This window comes from Camelus bactrianus, chromosome 26 (genome assembly GCF_048773025.1).
Source record: "Camelus bactrianus isolate YW-2024 breed Bactrian camel chromosome 26, ASM4877302v1, whole genome shotgun sequence".
NCBI lineage: Eukaryota > Metazoa > Chordata > Mammalia > Artiodactyla > Camelidae > Camelus > Camelus bactrianus.
In genome coordinates, this window is record NC_133564.1 from 16,707,775 (window position 1) to 16,733,530 (window position 25,756).

The 25,756-nt window shown below is 36.5% G+C and overlaps 1 long non-coding RNA gene across 1 annotated transcript in view; it reads right to left on the reverse strand.

The window, feature by feature from the left end:
* Positions 1-340: 340 nt before the first annotated feature.
* LOC123616357 (uncharacterized) overlaps positions 341-25,756 on the reverse strand; it is a 35,961-nt gene continuing 10,545 nt past the window's right edge. The window contains exons 3-4 of the long non-coding RNA XR_006724327.2: positions 8,341-8,452; positions 341-1,314 (exon numbers count right to left, since the gene is read on the reverse strand). This is a non-coding gene — a long non-coding RNA (uncharacterized LOC123616357). The remainder of the gene's footprint in view (positions 1,315-8,340; positions 8,453-25,756) is intronic.

The window sequence follows — 25,756 nt, forward strand, 5'->3', positions numbered from 1 at the left end:
GTGAAAGTTCCTGTACTTATCGGTGTTTTGGGTAGCAAGGCTCATGTAATTTCCATACCAATAAATGCCTCTTAGGAAAGAAATGTCAATGACATTAAAATTACAGTATAGTTTGGAGGTCAATGTCAGAGAAAAAGGGACAGATAGGAAAAGAGGGTGTTACCACTAAGCAAGATACAAAAAAAATACTCTACAGAAACATAATTCTTTGGGCAATGGGAAATAACTCAAGACATTTTGATTCAAAGGCAATAATCCAAATATTTTTATAGATTCATCTGAAAAACAACTTTGGATAGATAAAAGAGTTGTTTTATTTTTTATAAAAATAATGTTACAGTGATTTTTAAATGAAACAATGAGATGAAAATGTAAAACTAAAACTCTTCTAAATAATGGTTTATGAGTAAAGCAAGGCAAAACTTGATTTCAATTTGGAATAAAAGTGTGATTATTAAGGTATAAAACAAGAAACGTAACTCTAGGCTTCATTTTACTGTTTACATTTTCCTATGCCAAATGAATAAATGGGTTTTTTCCCCCTTTTCCTTTTCTGAGGGGGTAAACTTTATGAAATGAAATGGTAATGTGTTTGAAAAGTTACATTCACTCTTTCCTGTCTTCTACGACCTCGAGTTTTTACCAGATGTGATTCACTCAGTTATTTTCTTCTGCCCAACCCCCAATACCTAGGTTTCAAACTACTGCTAAGTTTTAAATTTTCTCTCAGTGCTCAGACCTATTGGAAACAGAAGTTTCTTAACAGCAATATTAATGAAGTAAACCCCCACTGTTTATTACCTACGTATATAATTTTCTACTCAAGTACAAATTTCAAAGTTAAGCGTCTTCACCAAATACACTGAGAAGCCCTAGACAGTTGAGAGACACAAGCATGCCTCATGTTGCCAAAGAAAATAAGACCTGACAAACTACAGGCTAAGCATTAGACAGACACATAGAATCAATGTGCTTTTTCTCATGCAAAGAAAAAAAAAATTAGATGCAAACTTTACATTTAAAACTGCATTGTTCCCCTTTAATCTGGCCACCATCCGAGTGGTGATCTGGATGTTAGAGAAGAGTTGAATGGGAGACACTGGCAGGGATTGAAGCTTGGGGATGAATGTGGAAATGTAGAATGGATGTTTCTTTTTTCTGGCTTTGAGTTGACTGTTGTTTCTGTCTGTTTTTTAGAATTGATCCGAGAGGACAGGGAAGTCAGTGTGGGCGGCTCTGAGGAGCCTCCCTCTCTACAGCTGCGGCTCAGAGGATTACGGCGCTTCATCCACAAGGCAACATTGCACAAGTAGCCTTTGAACAAAAGTCATGGATACTATTAATGATATGGTAATCCTTAATCGAGCTACCTCCCAGTAGTGATTATACTGACATGGGAAGAATATCTAAGTCGTGGAGGCAGCCCACAACAACACTGTGTCATTGTTCACCCCAGGCTTGACCAGGACTAACTTTTACCAGCATCTCTAACGTCACCTTTCCTTCTGGAGCCTCCCCCAACCCCTGGCCCCAGCTCCCACTCCCACCCCATCATGGTAAAAAAGTGGCAAAGAAAACCCCAGTCCTAAATCTTTTTTTAGATTTGTTTTTGCAAGTTCCCACACACATTTAGTGTCGTCTCAAAATTCATGCTGTCAACTGTCTCTAGGAACCATTTCCATCTGAGAACAAGACCACACAAAGGTTAGTTCGGTAGGTCTCAGTGAAGATGTTTTAATTGTCTGACAATAGATTCTTCCACCATTTGACTTGCAAATACTGTCCCCTTGCTCTCAGATAACATGTAACAGAATTAGAGAATTTGTCCAAATAAATTTCCAAAATCTCCTTAATTATATTGAGATACCAGTGGTTTACCCCTCTGACATGACTCAAAGACTCTCCTGACTCAAATACTTTCCAACAGAGAAAATCTTAGGGCTTACTATATTGTGGGACTCCGCTAAGGTTCAAACCTACTTATTCACAGACAATTCCCCTTAATAGAAGGAAAGTGACTTTTATGAAGAAGAAATGCATTTGTGATTTTTACATAATTATATGCATGGGATAAACATGTTTACATTAACACTTCAAAGGACTTGTGAATGAATTAATGAAGATAAAGAAACTACACGCTAACCATCATCTTGACCTAATTATTTTTTTCCATGGATTACTAATATTTTAAAGCAATGCCATTTCTCTGTATTCTAAAATATATCTCAATAAAACCAATAGCTACTATAATTTTACAGATACTCTCCTATATTTCTGAGACCACATAATCTTTCTAAAACACTTAATAAGCCATGCTCAGCACACAATCAAGTTGTGACATAAAAAAATATGATTTTTTAAAAAACAAGTATCTCTGGAGAAGATAACTGTTCTAAATCAATTTTTCTTTAGTGTTTCCAAAAAAAATCTTTTGGAAATTACATATAATTTTAGAAGAAATGCCATCTTTGATGAATATGAGATATATACATTTAACCAATGTATGGCTGTAGAAGACAAATAAATTGTATGTTAAATGTCAAATGTTAAAAAAATATTTTCTATTCAATATAGAGGTTTATATTGCACGCTATGACAATTTATGAAAAATTTTAGAACCATAAGACTGTTTAATGTGTTGACTTCTTTCATGTTAAAATTAATAATCAGCCAGTTATTTCTGAAGCTGGATTTGGGGGAAGATGGTGAGGGCATCTCCAAATCTTCCTCTGACTTTATATAATACACTTCTGTAACATTTGGACATTTAAAATAATAATTTAAAAAATAATAACAATAAGTAGCCAAAAAACATGGACTGCTTGGAATGTCTTATCCTCTTTAAGTGATTATAGTTTTGAACTTATTCATATGAAGGTGCCACTATGGCAACTTCACAGTCACAGCAAACTTTAGAGTGAAGGTTCTTAGATTCTGGTTTATGTCCAGACTGGCTACACAAAATAATACATCATGTTAATTAAAAGCATAGAAGCTTTAACCTCATCTGGCTTACCTATTTTTGTCTACCATTCCTGAGGGGAATCATAGCCGAACACCACCAGACCTAAAATTTAACTATAATTTCCATGATCGGGAAAGTATAATGAGAAAAGTGTGAGCTAAGAATGAGAGACCTGCATCTTAACCTCTCTGAATCTGTTTTTAAGTCTATAAAATGGAGACAACAATAGCTGTACTTGCCACCTCACAGATCTATGCTAAAGAAAATGATCATTATTCTAAAAAATTGTAAAGCCAAGAATGACAGTGACCCCATACCACAGAAATATTTTGTGTATCTGGAGTTCAAAGCTACACATCAATTTGCTAAAAGAAAATGATTCATAATTACTTTTGTTCAATTTGGTAATTCAATTTTGGGGGAAAATTTAAGTTTTCCATCACATTTTACAGATAGAGAAACTTTAAGAACTGAAATTTTAAGAACTGATTTACTTGGAGTCACAATGACTAAAATAATTCCTTTTTTCCATTATGCTGCCTACTCTAATTAGAAAGATTTGCTGTCTAATTCAGCACTGTCTAATAGGAATACACTGTAAGCCACAAAAATAATTTAAAAGTTTCTAATAGTACATTTTAAAAAGGTTTTTAAAAAGGTAAAATTAATTTAATAATTTATGTAACCCATTATGTCCAAAGAATTATCATTTAAACATGCAATCAACAGAGAAATCATTAATGGGATATTTTAACATTCCTTTTTCAATGCTAAGTCTTAGAAATCTGGTATTTTACACTTACATAAATGTTCAACTCAAGCCTAAAAAATAATAACAATAAATGGCAAGAAAATATTATTTCCTTGGAATCTCTGACTCTTTTACTTTACATGCTCAGTAGTGACAAGTAGCCTTACTGGTTAGTGCAGATATAACTGCTCGTACTTACTGTCCACAGAGGCAGGGTAGTATTAGGAATCAGCCAGTCTGCTTAGCAGACTGGCTCCACCACTGTTAACTGGGTGACAATGGGCACTGATTTTCTATGCCCCAGGTTTCTTACATGTAAAATATTTACTAGGGTTATTGTAAGAATGAAATGAGTTAGTATTTAGTGCCTGACAACTGGGGGGCATTAAATGTTAGCTCCTGTTGTTGCTGTCATCAGAGAACACATGGGAACTCACTCTCATTTGTGCCCTCCCCCAACAAAATTTGTAAGACACCAAACACATTGGGTCTGTAACAGGATTTGTTGTGCGTTCAATTGTCCCCCTAAAGTATATGCTGAAGTCCTTACCCCCAGACCTCAGAATGAGGCTTTATTTGAAAATATAGTAGTTGGAGGCACAGTTAGTTAAGGTGAGGTTATACTGTTGGCCCTTACTCCAATATGACTGGTTTCTAAGAAGAGGAAAATGTGGCTATAGAGACAGAGACATGCAAGGAGATCATCATGTGACAACAGAGACAGAGACTGGAGTGATGCAGCTGTAAGACAAGGAAGGTCAAGGGTTGCCTGTCACCACCCGAAGCTAGGAAGACACAAGGTAGGATTCTACCCAGAGTCTCAGAGAGAATAGGGTCCTGCTGACACCTCAGTTTCAGAAATCTAGCTTTCAGAAGGATAAGAGAATAAATTTCTGTTATTTTTAAGCCACCCAGTTTATGGTACTTTGTTATAGCAGCCCCAGGAAACGAATATAGGGTTCTTATCCAAAAGGAAGCACTCTGTCTTACAAACAGCCAAGGTTGGATGACTGACAACTTGGCAAATGCAAAGTCTCCCAGAATTAATGGAGGCTTTCATAAAGTCTGGACAGTCCCATTTTCCAAAGGGCTCTTAGGTTGGTCCCTAACTCCATATATGTACATTGGAAGGAGAATTCTGCCCTTGGAGATGGTATCTTAGTGGGACAGCTGCCTGTAAAATGAATGAGCTAAGTCACAAACCCAGAGAAACAATTCCATTGGTTCCTTGGGAATTACACTGGTGAGATCAAGTCACAAAGTCTACCATTCATTTGTTTTTAATGGATGTGGTCATTTTTTGGCCACATTTTTTCCCCAAACAACCTATTTTGATCAAAGCATACTAATTTTAATTGGGTTCTTTAAGAAGGTTATTTCTGTATATCCTTAAAAACTGGGGCACTAAAGATGGCACATACAAAGAAGCTTAAAAAAATAATCTAAAGTGATACAGAATTTTGGATTTTTAATACTCCTGGTACCGTTAACTGTTCTATATACTGTTCTGTACAGTTCTTTGTTCTCCTAAATTATTGACAGCTCTGTTCCTTTCCTCCCCACACGTATATATTAAAAAAAAAAAAAGTTCTAAGTCACATGCAGATTTTGTGACAAAATTAGCAAAGAAATAATTTCTTTAAAAGAAATATTTGTTTTCCCAAATCAAGAGTGCTTGGCTCATTGAAAACAGAAAATACTCAATACATATTTATTGTATTGATTTTCATCTGATAATTCTAAAATACTGTGATTTCAATGTTATGTTTTATTAATTCTTCAGATTTCCAAGGGAAACATGTTTCTACTACAGTATCATTTAAGAATATTAAATGACCTCTTTAAATCTCTGTTAATATTTATAAGAATATAAACTGCTTCAAGTAGAACTTTAGACCTAGAAAGCACTTTGGAGACCTTTTGATCTAAACTTCATTTTATGGATGAGAAAACCAGAGCAAGAGAACATTAAAGACTTGACCAATGTCATAAAGTTATTAAACAAAAGTCCAAACTGTTAACTACTGTCACCCAAGTCTCCAGAAACCCAGTTTAGGGCCCCTTATTCCACAACACCAAGAAATAAATATAATCATCCTGGCTGGCAGAGGAGATGCACAGGTAGCAATCAATCAGTGAATTTAAGCAGAGTTTAGACAAATGGTCCCTATCGTTAAAAGAAATAATGCATGCATAGCTCTTAGCATGATGTGGGGTATGCTGTTAAACAGAACCACTCTTGCTGGGTAATTCAGAGATGTACTGTGAAAAGTGGAACCCTGGGAACTTCCAAATCGGATGGACCTGAGTTCTACTGGCAGTGTCCACTCACTGGTTTATGTAATCTGGGAAAACCACTTAATCTTTCTCTACATCTGTTTTCTCACATGCAAGACAGGAATAATAATGAGGTAAGGAATGCCAAATATCGGATTAGTACAAGCACTAGTTGATATCAACAGTGAAGTTACAGTGTTACATGGTATCTTAAATCAAGAATATAAAAATTAAGAGAGCTGACTCCTGTCGTTAACACTAACCCACCCAAAAACTGAAGGGAACAGGCCAGGCTGACACCAGCTGTATCTTTATCACCCCTCTACCTCACTCCTTCGCCACCTCACCGTTCCTTTGGCATTGACACTTCAGCCTAAGTGCCCTGATACTGCTGCCTCTGAGTGTTCGGCATCCTGCTTGTGTTTCTCTTTCTCTATAGGCTCCATATTTTTAAAACTCTGCTTTCCTTCACATCATTCTCAGGCACCTGACCTTGACTTTCTAAGATAATGACTACTTGGTGGATGAATTTATCTAACTATGGTAGCTTTCCCAAGTAACTAGCCTCTGCGATGCTCCATGAAAGAAGGCCAGGTGAGTCTGGGAAATGCTGTACACGAAATCTCACTGCAGCAGAGGCCACCTTTAGATAAGGCCTACCAGTATCTCCTCAACACCCCTGGCTCCCTTTCACTCTGAGGGCTTTCCACTGTAAGCATCTATGACTCCGCCTGAGGACACTCTCTGACTGGGAGAATGTTGTGCCAGCCTCTGCGCAGAGCCAGGGTATTATGCTGCCAGGAGAAATCCTCACCCCATGGCTGATGAGAGCTGACGGAGATCTACTCCAGCTTCCTTGTCCTCAGCTGGCACAGCTCTGAGGCGGTTCTGCACAGTTTCCCAGAGGTCGTCGGTGGGAGAGAGCCCCCAGACGCCCACACCAATAACTTGCTCATTAATGAATCCTAAATTGGCTTCCTTCCCCTCCCTGGCACCCTTTCCTGACACCTTACCAGTACTTCCTGGGATCATCACTGACATAAACTATTTGTCTTAGGATCTGTTTCTTCTCTCTTGGGGATTCAGGACACATGCTAGCAATGTTAAAGGCTATGCGAAGTGTTTTAGGAAAGATTCATTCGACTTTTATATCATTAGAAACTTTATTTAATAAGTTTCCCAAACTTATTTGGCCATGGGAAACTTTTAAAGGGTAAGAGCTCTGACCATCCTATGAAACTAGTGTTCCTCTGGTACACTTTGGGAAATGCTAAACTAAGCATTAATGGCTGACAAATTAAAGTATTACCCATCTCAGAGATATCAGTATCTGAATGGTTTCTTCTGCACACCAGTACCTTCTGACTACAAGAACTGGGTCTGTTAAGGTGAGAATTTCAGTCTCTATGATAGGTATGATGGAAAATAATTTTGGAGGGATGTGTCTTGCCATATCCTTCAAATCAAATCAGGTCTCCTCTGCTATCAAGAGCTAACAGGAAATGATAGATGAGTTTCATGGTTAAAAAGTTCAGTATGTGATTTGGAGGACGGTGCAGGAGCTGTACGGGATGAAGATGGTTATTTCCTGAAATTACTTTGAAGAGAAGTATCTTTAGGAAGAAGAGATCATATTTCAGTGGTCTCAGCCAAAAACAGCAGATGCCTGGGACTGTAATATCCCTTAAGGTGTTTGAGGAATAATGGTCAATACTGATCAGAATTTTAAATACTTAAGTCTTGAACTACTCTGTGAAATCCATAAAAGAGTAAAAACCTGGGTTCCATGACAGAGAAATACAGACTGGGAATATTTTAGGAAACATTTTTGCTCTACCTTTAACACAACCACTGGCAATAGCCATGTAAGGTCCAAACTAGAACTCACTGGGAGGAAGCAGTAAGGAGTCCTGTAAATGCATAGTGCTTGGGAGGTAAGTGAGTGGGCAAAAGGTCAGTGTGTGTGAGAGGGTGCTTAATTCAACTTGGGAAAGTTCATCTCCAGGACCTGACTTGTGCCACTCACAACAATTCTCTTTCTAACTCTGCCATTTATACTCCTCTCCCTTGTCATCTCTGTCACACTATCCCTTCTCATGTCCATTTTCAGATACTGAGGTATTAAATATTTTTAAATGAATTGCCATGAATCAATGTTAAAAGATTCTACTTTTTTTGTTAACATTGCTTTTTGAAAATCTTTGTCACTTGTAAAAGACTAATAAATGAGACACAAATCCATTAAGAGAAATTTTAAATAATCCTAATTCTTTTGGAGGTCCATTCTCTGAATTAAAAACATCAAGAATAGAAAACAACTAAGGAATGAGAAAATGTGAAGGAGTACCGAGAATCAAACATGGCCAAGAAACTGGAGATATCTGACATTTCCATCTTCATCAAGGGGGATTCTGTCAAACAGCAACTCAAACTCTTCATCAGTAATCTCCACACCAAACCTGAAACAAATAGCAGTTAGCATCAGTCACCCCCAAGTTCACATTTGGGTCACCCATACCCACAATACCCTAAGCATATGGCTGCCATTAATGCTTTGTTACTGCTGCAGTCCTCAAGATCAAGAGCACCACGTGAATATCAGAGGTTAATCAGGGTTTTGATCGTTTCAGCTTTCTCAAAGAAAGAGATTCTACCACAGAATCCCTGCATTGGTGGTGCACAGAAATAGAAATACCGGCACGTTGAATTGTGTGTGATTGTCTTCTATAAAAAGTTATTCATTACACTAAAACACTGGTATTGCTTAAACAAGTTAACTCTGAAAGGCCTTTCAACTGGACTGCTTAGCATGAAAGAAAAGGTAGAGAAAAAAAGTGCCTTTCGAAAAACAGCTTCCTAATGCTTTTGCAAAGCATTTCATAATGGCTCTAAAGATATTTTGCATACAAATATTTAAAAAGTGGCAGTGTTTATTCATCAGCAAGAAAGTGTTTTCATCTCTCAAGAACAATCAAAACATAATCCTTGAATTACTGGCATAAATAAGAATGACTTGAGCAATAATAATGAACAAGGCATTCATTCATCATTTTGCAAAGCTGGTAAGACCCAGCTGACTTTTGGAAAAGAGGGGAATATATTTTCTTTCGGTGAAAACATGAAAAACTGTTTTTTCCATTTTCATTATTAATTTCTTGATAATTATAAAACAAACACATATGTCATCAAGAATAATGCAACAAGCAAAAATGGCTCTCTCATAAGCTGCAAAGAATAAAGTTGTCACATATTTGTATTTTAAGTACTTGAATTTGAATAGCGTCTCAGGGACTTTGTATTTGGGTTCCTTTTTGTCACTTGCATGAAGTTAGGAAAAAAAGGATAGAATCAACTATTTAATGAGACACATAACACTTTTTATCTTATCCTTTGTTACACTTTATTCTTTTTCATTTCTTAACAGTGAAGTTACCAGTACTAATGAATAAGTCTTTGGCACTTTGCCTGAGAAATTAAAATTAATTCTCAGGTTTTACTCATAAATTCTTAAAAAAGAAAATAAGCAGGTTTTTTCACAGACATACTGGAAAAAATACCAGACTAAAAGTTAAGAGAACTGAATCTAGTCTATATCCACCATTATACAGTTGTAATCATGGCAAAATCACTTAACTTCCATATTTCAGTTTTCTGAACACTCCAATAGTCTGTAAAGTCTCTTTATCTTAATTAGCAGTAGTCACAGGATAACGAGATAATGAAAATAAAAGTGCCTTGAAAAATAGAAAGTATCATAGAAATATTATGTATTGTGTATTACTATTACTGATACAGAGTACAGGTTTTAAAAAGAATCTTCAAAAAATATTAGATGAGATTGCTTAAACCTAACAGGGACATAAGCGGCCCTTTTCCTCAAGAGGCCGTCTCTCTGGGTGGTGGTATGCTGTAGGAGAGAAAAGCACGGCTTCAGATTAACTATGCCAACAGCTGAATCTGAGCTCTGCCACTTAGTAGCTGTTTGTGGCCTTAGGTGATTTACTTAATTCCCTGAGCCTCAGCTTCTATATCTATAAAAAGAAAGATTAATTTTAAAATTGAACAAGTGGATATGCATACATGTAATATGCACATGCTCTCTTGAACGGGAAATGTATTTTCTTAATAGTTAAACTACTTTCATTCTATTGGTGGATAAAATGAGGCTCTCCCTAACACTTCACTTCAATCCCACCTGTGTCCTAGTCACTGTCATACCACACTACTTTTATTATTACTTTCTTCGTTACGGTCTGAAATTATCTTACCGGTTTACTGACTTCTTGGTTATTGACTGCCTTTTGTTCCCACCTCTTACGTAAGCTACATGAAGGGAGGCATCTTGTTTATCTCATTCACCACAGTATCCCTAGAATCTGTACCAATGTCTGGAAGGTGCATAACAAATATTTAATAAGTGAACAAATGAATAACTCATGTCTTCTACAAGGGTATGTGTGCTTATAAAAAGAACTTTTAAAAGCTACCATTCTATTACCCATTCTAACAGAAGATATCTGGATGCCCCATAACAGTGAAAAATTAAAGTTAGATATTTTTGATTTGGAATACATTTTACACTTCTAATTAAATATGGGTATCTTATATTCACAAATTTAACCTGAATTCTATTAAAATAATAAAACCACATTTATTCATTCTTCTAGTTGTTCAACAAATATTTTAGGACCACCTACTGTGTTAGACATTATATTAAATGCTTGAAATACAGAGATAAGACATCTTACTCTATAGCAAGGAAAACAGACAATAAACAAGAAACTGCAATAAAATGTGATGAATGTTATGATAGAAGAAATACAAGATATTAAGGGAACTTTTAACAACATGTCCTAATTTAGACTAAGGTGAGGAAAGGCTCCCTAAGGAAGGGATGAGCTGAGCGTTAGCTAGGTGAAGCAGAGAACCAGAGAGAAAGAGCATTTCAGGTAGAGAACAGGTACATTCTGGAAATAAAAGGATCTCAATTTTACTAAAGCCTAGAGTTCAAGTGAGAGAAGGGAGAGAGACCAGGCTTGACAGAAAGATGAATGCCAGGCTGGACAGGCACTATAAACAGGCACTTTTAAGAAATAAGGGCTTTATCTGAAAGGCACAGGAAGCCATTGTGATGGGTTGCTTGATGTGTCAACCTGACAGTCCCAAGCTATTCATCAAACATTAACCTAGGTGTTGCTAGATTTGGTTGTGAACGTATTCTGCAAACATGATTAAAGTTCATAATCAGTTGACTTTAAGTAAGGGAGATTACCACAGACAATCTGAGTGGGCTTGATTCAATCAGTCAAAAGGCCTTAAAAACAGAACCAAATCTTCTCTGAAGAAGAAATTCTGCCGGTGGACAGCAGCTTCAGCCCATGCCTGAAAATTCCACCCTGCCCTACCCGACAGCCTGCCCTGTGGAGTCTGAACTTGGCCAGCCAGCTTCAACCAGTGTAAACCAATTCCTTACAATAAATCTCCTAGTATGTATCTCCTGTGGGCTTGGCTTCTCTGGTCGAACCCTGACTAATTATACCATTAAAGGATTTAAAGCATGTAGTGACCATCAGATTTGTGTTTTTAAAGGCACTTTATCTTAATTTAGAGGGATCTGAGAGGAAACAATACTTAAAGTCAAACAGACACTTCGGAAGGAGGCTGTTGAAACAGTCCAGGTTAGAGAAAATGGTGGCTTAATCAAGACAGTAAAAGTACAGATAGGAGAAGCAACAGATTAAGGATATTTCAGAAGTAAAAGATACAACACTTGATTTTTGGTTTGATGTAGGAAGTAAGGGAGAAGTAGTCAAGGATAATTCCTGGGTTTCTGGCTAGGGTAACTGGGTAGATAGGGGTGTCATTAACTGAGATAAACGAACACTGGAAGAGGGACAGGTCATGATGGTGTAAGTGAAGATCATGAATTCATTTTCAGACATGTTAAGTTTGGACTATGATACATTCAAGAGGTAGTGCCCAATAAGTAGTTAAGAGATATGGGTCTGAAGCTCAAGAGAGCCCTTGGCTGTGGATATAAATTTGGGAGTCACTTTTATATAATTTATATGACATGTATATAAATCCTGAGGCTACAGGATTAGATGAGATTGTAAAGAAAAATACATAAATTGAGTTGAGAAGAGAACTTAGGACAGAGATCCTATTTAAGGAATGAACAGAGGAAGAGGTGCTGGCAAGAAAATTTAAGAAGTAGTAGAACAAATGACAGAAAGGAAGCCAAGAGAAATGGTAATGGAAGCCAAGAACTCAGTGGGCTTTGAGAAGGAGGCAGTGGTCAGCCATTTCAAAAGCAGTCAAAAGGTTAAGCAAACTATGAATTTTTACTGAATTTGGACATATGGAGCTGATGACCCTGGGGAGAGAGGTTCTAGTAGAGTGATGGGGTCCAAAACCATATTGTAATGGACTGAGGAGTCAGGGGAACTTGAGGGAATAGAGACTGGGAATGCAGATCTCTCTCAGGAAGCTTAGATAAGAAGGGGAAAAGAAAGAGAAGACAAACAGGAAGGAGAGGTAAGTCAAGGGAGTCTTTTTTTTTTTTTTTTTTTAAGATGAGTAGTATGAGCACTGTTAAACTGTTAAATGCTGACAGGGGCAATATGAAGGTAGAGGTTAAAAACAGAAAAAAGATAAGGAATTACTGATAGATCCTGTGAAAGAAAGATCAAGAGTACAGGTAGAAAGGAGAAAAAAATACCTTTCACAAAAATGGGGAAATGAGGAAACAATGGGTTTATAGGCTTTTAAATATCAGGGGCTTCCCTTTTTCTTCCCTTTTTACTGTGAAGTAAGATGCAAGGTTATTTACTGTGAGTGAGGCAGGCAAAGAAGGTGAGGGTATGTGTTTTGAAGAAACTGGAAAAGGTTTGAAATAAATATAGTGGAGAATGGGATACAGAGTCTGACTAAGAGAACATAGCAGGGAGTGACAGAATATGTTGACAGCCCAGGTGAGGTTGGTGACATTGAATTTACAGTGGTATAAATCTACTCAGTACTGTGATTTTCCCAAGCAACCGGATGCAGGTGAAGATAAGGTGGACAGTTGGGCTCATCAAGGTCTGGGAATCTGCCAGATGGGTATGAATGAAAGACAGCAAAGCAAGAGAATTTATAATATTGACAAAAAAAAATGCGTAACATGTGGAAAAATAAATCTAATCTGTGTTCGAGCTTAGAGCAGGAAGTGCGAACAGTGACGGACTCGGGAAAAAGCAGAGGGGTCAAAGAATGGGAACAGATAGAAGATACTAGTCAGGAATAGGCTGAAAGTATGATTTCATAGTTGTAGTTATTTTGGATAATGACATACTCTGTTGGGACAGACACATAGACATGAGTAAAAACTAATATCTACTTAGAATTTAGTATGTTCTTAGCACTGTGCTAAGCATTTTACATGCATTTTTCCCATATAATCCCCACAACTACTGATTAAGTATTATTATTGTTTCTAATACCGTCCTGGTCAATGAGATACGTGGTGCCTAAAGATGGCAGAAGAAAAATGGTCGGGAATTGGCACTGAGGAGAGAGGACAATGAGCAGCTTCCTATTGAAAGGGCTTCTGGGGAGGCAGTGTCCTTGGTGGGGGACCAGATTACAGTTAAACTAGACTGTAACATTTAGAAGAAGTTAAGGATGTAGCAAAATTTATTCCTTGTGGATTGGGTGTTCTGACAGGCACAGTGGGAGGATTTTAGAAGGAGGCAAGGAGTGAGAGTTCAGAAGAGGGAACAAGAAGCCCAGGTGAACATTAGCATAAGAGAACACTGAGAGGGTATACAGGTGAGACAGTTGAGGGGGTTACCTCACAGGCAATGTGACAAGGAAAATGGGAATGAGGCCACGTGGATTTAGATTTTAGAAGAAACCTTCAAACAAAACTATCCAGCCCCTATTTTTAGCTCATATCTCATTCTGTCTCTACAGGCAATGGGGTAAGTTACTTAAATTCTCAGACTATAATAATAGCCAAAATTTATGACTGTTTACTACATGTCAGACACATTGTGTGTATTAATTTACTTAATCCTTACAACACCACTATGAGGTATGTACTATTATCACCTCCATCGTACAGTGAAACATTAAATAGCTAGTCTCTGGTAGAGTTTGAATTTGAGCCCTGCTCACTGACTCTGGAGCCCTAAAGCTTTCCATGTTGCTATTCTTACTGCTTGAGCAGGGCTGTCATTTCTCTCCCTACAACTGTCTTTCCTATATTATACACTTCCCCTAACAGAAAAGGTCTCTCCACAATCTTTCCAGAAAAACTTAAATGTTAATGTATGACAGATTATGACAATGTCAGTATATCCAAAGCTAACCTTTAAAACTATACTCTGTAAGTGGATTTTGAAATAAGGACAGTTCATCTTGGACTTTATCCAAGAGAGCTTACATTTTTGAGTACCCAAAGACACCCCTTACTTAGAAGATAGTCTTAAAGCATATAGCCCAAAGATAGTATTTTAGCACAGATCTAGTGTTTAAAAATTGTCTGTTACATAATAACTTTATTCAATCCTCAGTGTGGAAACTAGCCTCTGATATTTCTCCATGAGGACAAAAAATAAGTAACTGTCAGGCTTGCTACTTTAAATTCTATAACAGACAATGTCTTGGTTTTGTTTTGGCTTTTTCTGGAATTTTCCGTTTAATATTTTCAGGCTGAGGTTGACTTCAGGTAACTCTAACCATGGAAAGTAAAACTAAGGATAAAGGGGGAATTACTGTTATCTGTGTACAGAATGCAAGAAGTAATAAAAAATAAAGATTCAGCAAAGAAACAAACCACATTTGGATTCTATCTTAATGTTGATTTAGCAGTTAGACTTTGCTTTAAGAGGATGGTACTTCCAAGGAATCTAAAAGACTTAAATAGAAATGTGGTGTAAGGACTCATATTTAATGAAGGTTATTTTATTTACTGCAACAGGTAAGTACAATAGGAAAGCTTAAAACTGAAATGTTTATGTATCAATTACTTTTGAGTTCTTCAGTAATGACTTTGTAATTTTTATTAAATTACATTCTTTAGGAACCAAAAAAATACAATCTATATTAGCTAAATGTATTTTTGAATAGAGACAATACTATGCCTGCTATCATAAATTCAGGTTTGTTTCACTGTATTTTAGCATTTATTCTTCAACCAAATACCTGAGGACAGGACCATATATTTTCCTGATTAATCTATGTTTATTTGGATACCTAAATTATTTTAGTGTGAGATTAAATCATATTTAATATTCAAAAAGTATTTAAGAATGATACTTTTTTCTTTAAAGAAGTATTTGGGGATTGTTTTTACAACGTTCTTTAATTTCTTCATTCAAGCTTTTCCCAACTAGACTACTTTTTCTTTAAAATATAGACAAGTATATACAGCACAGAAAAAACAGTATTTTTCATCACTTCTGTTCCCTTCATTATTGCCAAAATCTTTAATATCCTGTTCTCTCAGATAACATCTGTGCTCCATTATAAAATAAATTCTCAGGCTATGGAAAAAGTATCTTCAGCCTTTATTTCAAAGTGGAGAAATAATTTAAGCTAATGTTCCATGCATATACTCTTCTAACATTATTAGATGTTAAAACAAGAGCACAATATCAAAAAACACTGGTCAAACCCAGGGTGATGGAAAACCCAGTAACCCATAACACATATGCTAGATCTCTTGGCACAAGACATAGCTGTTACCTGTCCTGAATAATATGTATTGTCTTTTCTCCATCCTGTGCTCCAAAGTCAAGCTGAACTACCCTCATAGATCCCATGGGCTTTAACTGGAAGGGTTCTAGCGGACCAGGTGGAACTGAGCCTAAGATATGAGAATTACTACTGTGATCTTGGCATTATCAACCACAAGTAGTCAGGGTCACTCCAAACCCCCAGAGGATCTCCCAACTGCCTTTAGGGCCGTATCACCTCGATAGATAGAGACAGATAGATAGGCAGATAGACAGACAGACAGACAGAAAAGGAAAAGAAGGAAGGAAGGAAGGAAGGAAGGAAGGAGAAAGGAGAAAGAAAGAAAGAAAGAAAGAAAGAAAGAAAGAAAGAAAGAAAGAAAGAAAGAAAGAAAGAAAGAAAGAAAGAAAGAAAGAAAGAAAGGAAAGGAAAGAAAAGAAAGAAAAGAAAGAAAGAAAGAAAAAAGAAAGAAAGGAAGGAAGGAAGAAAGAAAGAAAGAAAATCTGTATCTATATATCTGGAAGGTTTTGTTGTTTGTTTTAAAAAAAAAATCAAAGAGAAGGATATTTGATATTGTAGGGTAGTCTTTTATTATGTTAACCAAAATGAACACCAGTGAAGTTCTTTGAATAATGGCTTTTTTTTTTTTTTTAAGAAATCTCAGCACAAGTAATAAAGTGGGAAGTACTGGGTTTCAGTCCTCAGTTCAGCCTCTTGCTAGACTTTAGCAAGTCTCTTAATCTCTGACAGACAGCTTCTTTATCTGTGAAATGAGCAAAATAACCACTTTCAACCTACCAACCTACAGGATTATTTCTAGGGTCAAAACGGTTAATAAACATGTAAAACTACCCTATTAATTCTAAAGCAGTCTCTTGATGCCAGACACTGATAATATTAACAATACAGTTGGGTAAAGTCACGTCTGCCTTCACGTCAATGCTATAACTGAAGTTGGGTGGCTAATGCCCTCACACTCCCATTGCATTCTCTGTTCCTCCAGACAAAGTAAAACCCGGTTTCTGCTGAATTTGATTTAATTTGAGTTACTGGGAAACAAAGCAATTAGACAATGAGTAATAGTCCAGGCAGGATACAGCTGAAGATTTGCACAAAAGAATGATGAGATGTTTGATCCTGAGCAGGTGTTCTCCCTAGATTGTCTAACCTGAGGTTGACTGAGTTTGGAAAATGCGGCTTGTTCCCAGGTGTGTAATCGCCGGGGCCATCGGCTTTTCAGGGTCGTGAGAGTCACCGGAGATCCTGTGGGAGGAGGTCAGGGAGATTTTCCAAGTTTTAAGGGCCTAGGTGGAAATCTTACCTCGAAGAACTCTTGTTACCGCACACAAAGGCTCTTCCTGAAGGAGCAGAAGGACAACTCCAGTCTGTAGCGAACTACCGCCTGCGGCCGCTAAACTGCGGACAGGCGCTGCATGAGAGCCTGCGGCAGAGAGGCATGCCGGGAAGGTGCAAGGCATGCCGGGAAGCTAGGGGGCACGCCGGGAAGGTGTGGAGCATGTTGGGAAGGCACAGGGCATGTCGGGAAGGTGCGGGGCATGCTGGGAAGTTGCCATGCTGACCACTCTGAGAGAGAAAGAATGGAATGCAGGTCTCTGGGACCTTCCCAGGACAGAGGTGGCCCAGGAGCAGAGGATGTCTTCAGTTACTCAGAAGGGAAATTGCCCTTGTCGTGTCCATTTTAGAGCTGTTCTTACAAGACAAGACAGCTTGGATTGTTTACAACTGGCACCTCTTCTCCAAAGATGTGGCTCCCTCTTTGGGTTTCCCTAGTACCGGAGCTTGGTCCAGATCGCCCAAAGGGAACTGTTTCCTGTGGCCTCGTCCCACTGTTCGGAATGTTAACTATCCCCACCTGTACTGACTTCCTCATCCTGGCTCTTTAAGTCCTCTCTGCCTGGATTCTAATTTTGTATAATACTGCGGGGAGAAATGTCCCTGAAGTTTTACTTTTCCACCTGAAATAGATAATACAGGCCCTCAAAGCCTTCCAAAACCATACTTTAAATCCCAGTGTAAGTTTTTTTTCATTTCAGACAATTTAATCTTATGCTTGTATTAATTTGGGACAGAGCCCTAGCCCTGTGTGAGTGGATTATACGTGAAATCCTATTATATAGAACTCTACTGGACCTGACTGAAATATGCAAACAAATTGGAATACAGCTTCTGTGTCATTTTCAACACATAAAGGATAGAGGATTTACCCTTTTTCTTCTCTCTTCTACTTACTCTCTGTCTCCACCACCCCTCCCTTTTTTTTCTCTGTATAACTGTGCCTGAGATTGACAATGCGCTGGGTAGATTCTTGGTCTAATTTCACATTGGAGGTTTTCTTAAGTAATAAGTGGAAGACTATGCTAACTCCCAGGTGGAATTATCATCATTACTCTCTTTTTCATAAATAACCTAATCTAGTTAGTTTAAGATTGAGGGCAATTAGATCCATCTGTGTAGATTGACCACTGCGATCCAGTTAGCTTCCAAATTTTGTTGTTTTCTTAAAATATGATTTAAAATATTCTGTTAAGTGTAGTTACTTATAAAGCGTTTCTTGCTTTCCCTTTCCTCTTAGTGCCTTGTGATTTGTGGGAAGGACTGTCTTTAAGTTAAAAGCAATTAGAGTTGCTTTATGGGATTTACAAAAACAGCAGAAGAGTTGAAGGGCATAATTTAAGTTAATCAGAAAAAATATTCAATCATTGAAAAAATATTAATTACATCAATAGGTAAGTTATGTTATTATAGATTATGTTTAATATTCTATTTTAAAGTGAATACAGTGTAACACAGAACACATAATCATAATCATCACCTATTGAAAGTCTATCACATGTCATTTTAAACTGACAAACATTTTTAAATAAAATTTAAACATTTACTTTGGGATCACTATTTCATAGATAAAGATATAGATACATGTATTGATATAGATACAGACACACCTCTGTATAAATTACTTCAATGTTGAGTTTTACTGTAAATAATAAAATTTTCTTTTTTAAACTTTATATGTATTGTTTCTTCTTTGCAATGTAACTTACTTCTATACTTGTTATTGATTTTTTCCTAATACATAGTGGAAATTATATGAATTTTATAAAAAATATTTTGAACAAAAAAGTGTGGCTCATAAAACTTAACACCCTTCCATAATAAAGGCTCCCTCCCTCCCCCAGAAATAACTACCTTTGGCTGCTTTATGCTTCATCTTCCAGATTTTTACCATACATATACTAACATACATTATTTCTAATAAAATTATATTTGAAAAATTATTCTGTCACTTTATTTTTTTTACTGACTCAAACTTAGATACCTGTATTTTGTATGCTAATTCTTCTTAAAAGCCTATATGGTACTGCGTTGTGTGGATGTAACATAATTTAAAACCAACCCCTTACTACTGTATGTATTTGTTGTCTCTAATTTCTCCTTACAGCTCAGCCTCTTGTACTAGGGCTTTCTGCTTTTCCATTGCAGACCACCCTCCCATCAGTTTGATGTTTTCTAATGACCCAGGACCACTTTAATTCTTCTTCATTTAGCTTATTTTCTGAAATGTTTTTCTGACTTTTAGGTCTTGTCCTTTCCTTTCGATTCTTCTCTTTTTATTCTCCTTTTTCTTTTTTTTCCATTAAGGACAAAGATCCTCTTATAAACCAAGTCTCACCTCTCTGGTACCAGTGTGCTCTCCTCACACTCTTTCCAACCCCAGCGGTGAAGAGAAAGAGGCATTGAATATTAGGTTTCTGATAAGAAACAAGAGGCTGCTACTGGCAGGGAGACTTGTCAAGATCTCCCTCATTCTGAGCACTCCATTCCCACGTGAACAACAATGAATGGAGATTTCACCCGCCCACTCCACATTGTTCAAGTTGTCCTTTGCCCTTTCTGTCAAATCTTGGCACCCAGGAGACAGCAGAACATGTTCTGAATTCAACCCTGGGGAGCCACCGATCAATATCACTTGACTCTTCTTACCCATGAGTTGTTCTCTTTCTATGCTTGACGTGGAGTGAGGCCCAGGCTATTCTTCATCATGGCCCCTTCCCAGTGGGCCCAGCTCACCCCTGTAGGGTGGGATGACTCTCTCCACCCCCTAGGCAGAATGCCACAGGCAGAGGGTAGAGCAAGGACGAAGTGCAAGTCTAAGTCTTAGGACATAGGTTCTCTTACTACTTCAGCCGCCGGCTCAGAGGCTGTGGACAAGATTAGTATATTTTACCTCTTAGGTATTAAATATCAGTTAAGAAAATTAACTGTCTATTTAACTCACAGAATACTATAAGCATGGAAATCTTAGAAACATTTTGAAGATAAGCTCCCAAAGAAACAGTTTATTATTTGATATGTCTCTTCTCCTTTTTTGTACATATATTTTAACTGATTTCCTTTGTTTATATCTGCAAATAATTTCAGGTTTCTCTTGCTGTATGTACCTATTCCTTTCCACAAATTAGCTCTTATTTATGAAATATAGATAATATATTTATATTTATTTCCAATGAGACCTTCTTTCAACAGAGGTTTTTGTTGTTTTTTTGGGGGGGTGGGTTCAGAGAGGGAGAAAGATATGCTTGTTATCTTTTTTTATGTTGCTCAAACTTACTTTGTATCTGAAACATTCTCTGGAATTTTTAAATGATTATTAAGGCCTTAATTTTAAGTGGCAACTTTCAAATAAACATAAAAACTTTATCAGGAGACTAAACTCCTGACTGATAGTAAGTTAGGTACTTAGAAAATTAGAATAATTCTTCTAAGCCATAGTTAAGTTGGTTAGAAAAGCCACAACTCTAAACCAACTTGGTATTTGACTGACTCTGGGCCAATGTCTTAATCTGTCTGTATCTGAGGCTTCCAACTTTAATATTGGTGGAACTTTGATGCCAAATGCCAATAACCTTCTTTTTTCGTTTTGCAGCTTTTTATTTTGTTTATTTTTTAAACAAATTTATTGTATAATTTGTGTATAGTAAACTACACATATTTCAGATGTATAATTTGATGAATTTTGATAGATATGTATATATATATGAAACCACCACCAAAGTCATTACCTTCTAATAATCAGATGACGGATTGTGAAATTGTTAGAACAAATCTAAATGACACTAAACTCCTGAAGAGAAAGGTGTTTTAATGCTTTTCAGGTTTAAAACAAAGAAACATTTTAGGAGTTTCTGTGGGACAAAATTCCAGAAAATTGCTGATCTCATCTCCTGTCATAGTTTATGGTAAAAGAAAAGGATGAGAAAGTTTGTTTTAACTATCATGAAATACTTTTTTAAATTTAAAACCGAAAGTGCCTCGGTTTAAATACATAAGCCAAGGGTTCTTTTTTTTTCTTAGTTGAAAACAGCATATTTCTAAGCATACGTTACTATCACTTCCTCTCTAAATTAGTTCTTCCTTCCCCAATGCATTTTAATACCATACTGATGTATTCTAACAATAAACTGTTGTTTTGGCCTCTGATTCTTAAGGGGGAATATACAAATTTGTCTTTTTACTAATAAGTACATAACTTCTAATAGATTACACACAACCTCATACTCATGTCAGTCTGAATAATCAAGATCATTTGACTTTTCAAATGTAACACTTCACTGTCATAAATGAAAGCCCAGGGACCCAGAATTCAGTAGAACTATACAACAGTGGACATCATATTGCTGACTGAAGCGACTATAATGTAATGATCCCACTGAGCATTTCATCTTTGCTCTACCAACAACAGAGTAGACAAGCAGAAGGCATGTGTGACTAGTAACGTGAGGCTGCTAACTGCAGTCCAGACTTACAGCTCCAGGAAACTAAAGGAACTTCACATCTGCCAGATAGGAAAATAACTGTGTTAAAGATTTCAGAAGGGAGTTGAGTGTAAATAGTTTAATCACTAGGATAAGTTTCCAAATAACTACATGGCTTTAATGAGGAGATCTGAAATAAGTAATACCAACGAAAGAACAGATTACTTGTAAAATTAGAAACCAAGTCCTCACATGATTAAGGGTTGAGGAAGTCACTCTCTAATATTCTTTAACAAAAGGAAGATCTTATGAAATGTTGGCAGTGGCAAGTGGTAAGCTGAATGGCCCACTAACTGGTTAGATTATCTGAGGTAGTTATGCTTCTGGATTTGTATTCATATTGGTCCAAATGGCTTAGTTACCCTGGACTCTAGGTAAAGTCAGCCAGTCTATCTAGGGGATCAGGAACTGGAGGCATGAACAGCTCCTGCCCCTAGCCCCTGCTTTCTCCACGACCTGCCAAAATCTATGCTCAATATATTTCAAATCAAATGAGTCCAGGACATGTACAGATCCCTAATGAAAAGCATGAGTTTTGGAGTTAGACAAACTGCCCTTGGAATCCCAGCTCAGCCACTTACTAGTTGTGTGATCTCTGTCAAGATATTTAATTTCTCTGGACCTCATTTTCCTCATCTGAATATCTGAATAGAGGACAAAAATATCTACTTCACAGAGCCATTATAAGGAGTAATTATTTTAGTTCAGTGTCTAGAATGTAGCAGCCAGAAAAATACATAACAGAATCATTAATGTTAAGTTTTCTGAACGGTCTTTACACGTCTGCTATGTCACACACACAAAGTAGAGTAGAAGGTAGAATTAATACCTAATCCTCAAAAAGCACCTGCCGTTTCCACCAAAGAAGGACTTTGCTGATAATGACATATGGGATATTGTGTAATACTACTATTAATACCACATAACTTCATTTTAGAAAAAGGCTTTGTAAGTGGCTATGTCCTCATAATTCATCAGTTGCGAGTTGGATGACATTTGTAGAATTTTTGGATGGCAGTAAAACAGCCTTAAAATAGAGTTCACAGCACTATTTTTTCAGTTTCATCAAAATTAAAACTTCTCCTCTTCAAAAGATATCATTAAGAAATGAAAAAAGCAACATATGTTTGGAAAAGGACTTATATTTTAAACTATATAAAGGAAAAACTGGACAGCTACATGCAAAAGAATGAACTTAGATCATTTTCTAATACCATATACACATATTAACTCAAAATGAATTAAAACTTAAATATAAGACCGAAACTGTAAAACTCCTAGAAGCAAACATAGGCAGAACAGTCTTTGACATAAACTGTAGCAATATTTTTTGATCTGTCTCCTAAGGCAAAGGAAACAAAAGCAAAAATAAATAAATGAGACCTAATTAAATTTAAAAGCTTTTGTACAGCAAGAAACCCATTAACAAAATGAAGACAACCTACTGAATGGGAGAAATTATTTGCAAATGATAGGACACTTAATATCCAAAATATATCAACAGCTCATAAAACTCAACATCAAAGAAACAACCTGATTGAAAAATGGGCAGAAGACCTGAATAGACATTTTTCCAAAGAAGACATACCGATGGCCAACAGGCACATGAAAAGATGCTCAACATCACTAATCATCAGAGAAGTGCAAATCAAAACCACAATGAGGTATCACCTCACTCCTCATCAAAAAGACCACAAAGGGGTCCGGCCTTTGCCCTCAGCTTCTGGGAAGTAACTTCTAAGCCCCTGGAATGCCAAGTGCGATAGGAGTGTCTTTGCTTACCCAGGGGCCTTGGATTATGTCAGTGGCCTAACAAAGTGAGTTGAAGCTGAGCACACCAGAAAGAGCAACAATGTGATGTAGGGTCAGGACTTCAGGTCACACAGTATCAGCTTGACCAGAAGGGCTGGAGACCGGGGACTGAGGTTAGCCACACAGGCAATCAGTCATGCCCACGTAATGGAACGTCAATAAGAACTCTGAGCCACAAGGCTCAGGTGGGCTTCCGTAGGGGCAATATTCCATGTGTCACACACAGGTCCCAGGAAAAAACACATACAGGACTCTATGGAGAGAGGACAGTGAGGGCTCTGCACTTAATACTTTCTGCCCTATGCTCTTCTTCTCTTGGCTGATTTGAATCCAAATCTTTCCCCATAATAAACCATAACTGTGAGCACAACAGCTTTCAAAGTGTTTTTTGAGTCCTGCTAGCAAATTACTGAAACTGAGGGTGGTTTTTGGAACCTCCTCTTCCCTGGAACATGCAATTGGTGTCAGAAGTGAGGGCAGTCTTGTGGAGAACTGTGTTCCAGCTAACTCTGAAGTTTCCAAAACTCCCAAGGAGTTAGCTCTAAACTTTAGCAACATCATATCTCAATGAAGGTGATTTTAAAAAAAAGATGGTCCTTTTTCCTCAACTACTTTGTATGTACATGTATGTACATATTTGCGTATGTGTATACACACACATACCCCCGATGGAACACTGTGCATTTAATGCTGGGAAACAAAGAACCTCTTAAAAAGATAATTTTGGAAGCACCTTAATATTTTGTATTTCAGATTTTAAAGGTACAGGCAGATCTTTATAAACTTAGAAAATATATGGAACAATGAGTACCAACTAATTAACGGGAGCAAGCTAGGCAAAATGGGAAGAAATAAGATAACCAAGGTTTCCATTAATTATTCTCTATAAATATTTAAGTGGTATGATTAAGTGTCATTTTTGTCTTTTAATGTTTTTCAGAATTTTTCAAATTAATGGAAGAATAAATGTATTCTGGGCAAATTTAGAAATATATATCCATATACTAGAAATATATATATATATATTAGAAGTTTATAAATATAAGAATTTGACACTTAGAACTTTATGGTCACAGGAAATATAAAACAATTTATTACATTTATACACAGACTTTTGTGGCAGAGAAAATAATAGAGTGATTAAATCTTTTAAGCATAAAACATTTTATATTAGTATAAAATTCTGTAAAGGAAATAAAATATAAAATGAAAAAAAAAGATGCCAAGGAGAAATAGGAGTGATATAAAGTATCCAACAGTAAAAAGAGAAGCTGATTCTGGAATTATAAAAAAATATGATGATGGACATCAAATCCCTATGATATTTTATATTCAATTAGATTCACTTAAAAGGATGATATAATTTTTATTTTTAAATTTCAGTATTTACAGTATGCCAGAAGTTATATCTCTTCAGTTATTTAAACTTTTGTTGAATAATTTTATACATAAACTTCAAAGTTTGTGGAGGGTGTACAAGACTTTAAAAATATTTCAGGTGTACATGAGTGAAAGGTTTAAAGTCCATTCCCATTAGCTATAAGCTACCTTTAGCAATCAGTGGGATAAATGCAAACCTATTCAATCTAAGTCAAGGATACTCTGCCACCTGGTGGCTGCGAAATTTTCATGGTCACAAGCAGGAATAAAAACCTGTCCAACCAAGCATGATGGTGAACTGATTCTTAATGCACAGAATCAGGGAGGTGAATTACTTGATTACAAGATGCGTGGATATAAAGAAGGAAATAAAATGACTGATTCTGAATATTATCATTGCAAATCCAGGAAATTACCATCATTTTTCTTTCACTCAGTAGGAAAATGTCAAAAATCTCTCACCTATGATCAACTAATTTCAGAAATTCTTAAAATATAGTTCATACAGTTTTCTTTTATGAGCTTAAGAAAAAGAAACTTTCATCTGTCATTTTATTGTGGAGAAACAAAAAAATTTTGATCCATTTACGTGCACTGTGGGAAACTATCAAAGATTCCATACTTTCTAGTACTTTATTGAAAAAGCATATATGTAAATTCTTGTTACCTACTTTCAATGGCTGTTCGAAATGCCAGTCGACTAATGATGTTTTCTTTTAATTTGTTGACCTTTCTATCAAAAAATAAGCAAAACAATCAAATATGGTCACAGTAGATCAAGTAGCTATATTTCCAACTTCCTGAAAATCATTCAATAAATTCTCAAAATATTCTTAATAGTCCTACATGTTTAGTCTTTGAACTATAGCCTGCTTCATTTCTATTACTTGCTTGGCCCATGAAGGCACTGAATTTGTGACCCTCTGAGACAGCCAACATTCACAAATGTTTTCTGATTCCGGATCTACTCAAAAGAATAAAAGAACTGAATTATTTATTCTGAAAGATATAAGC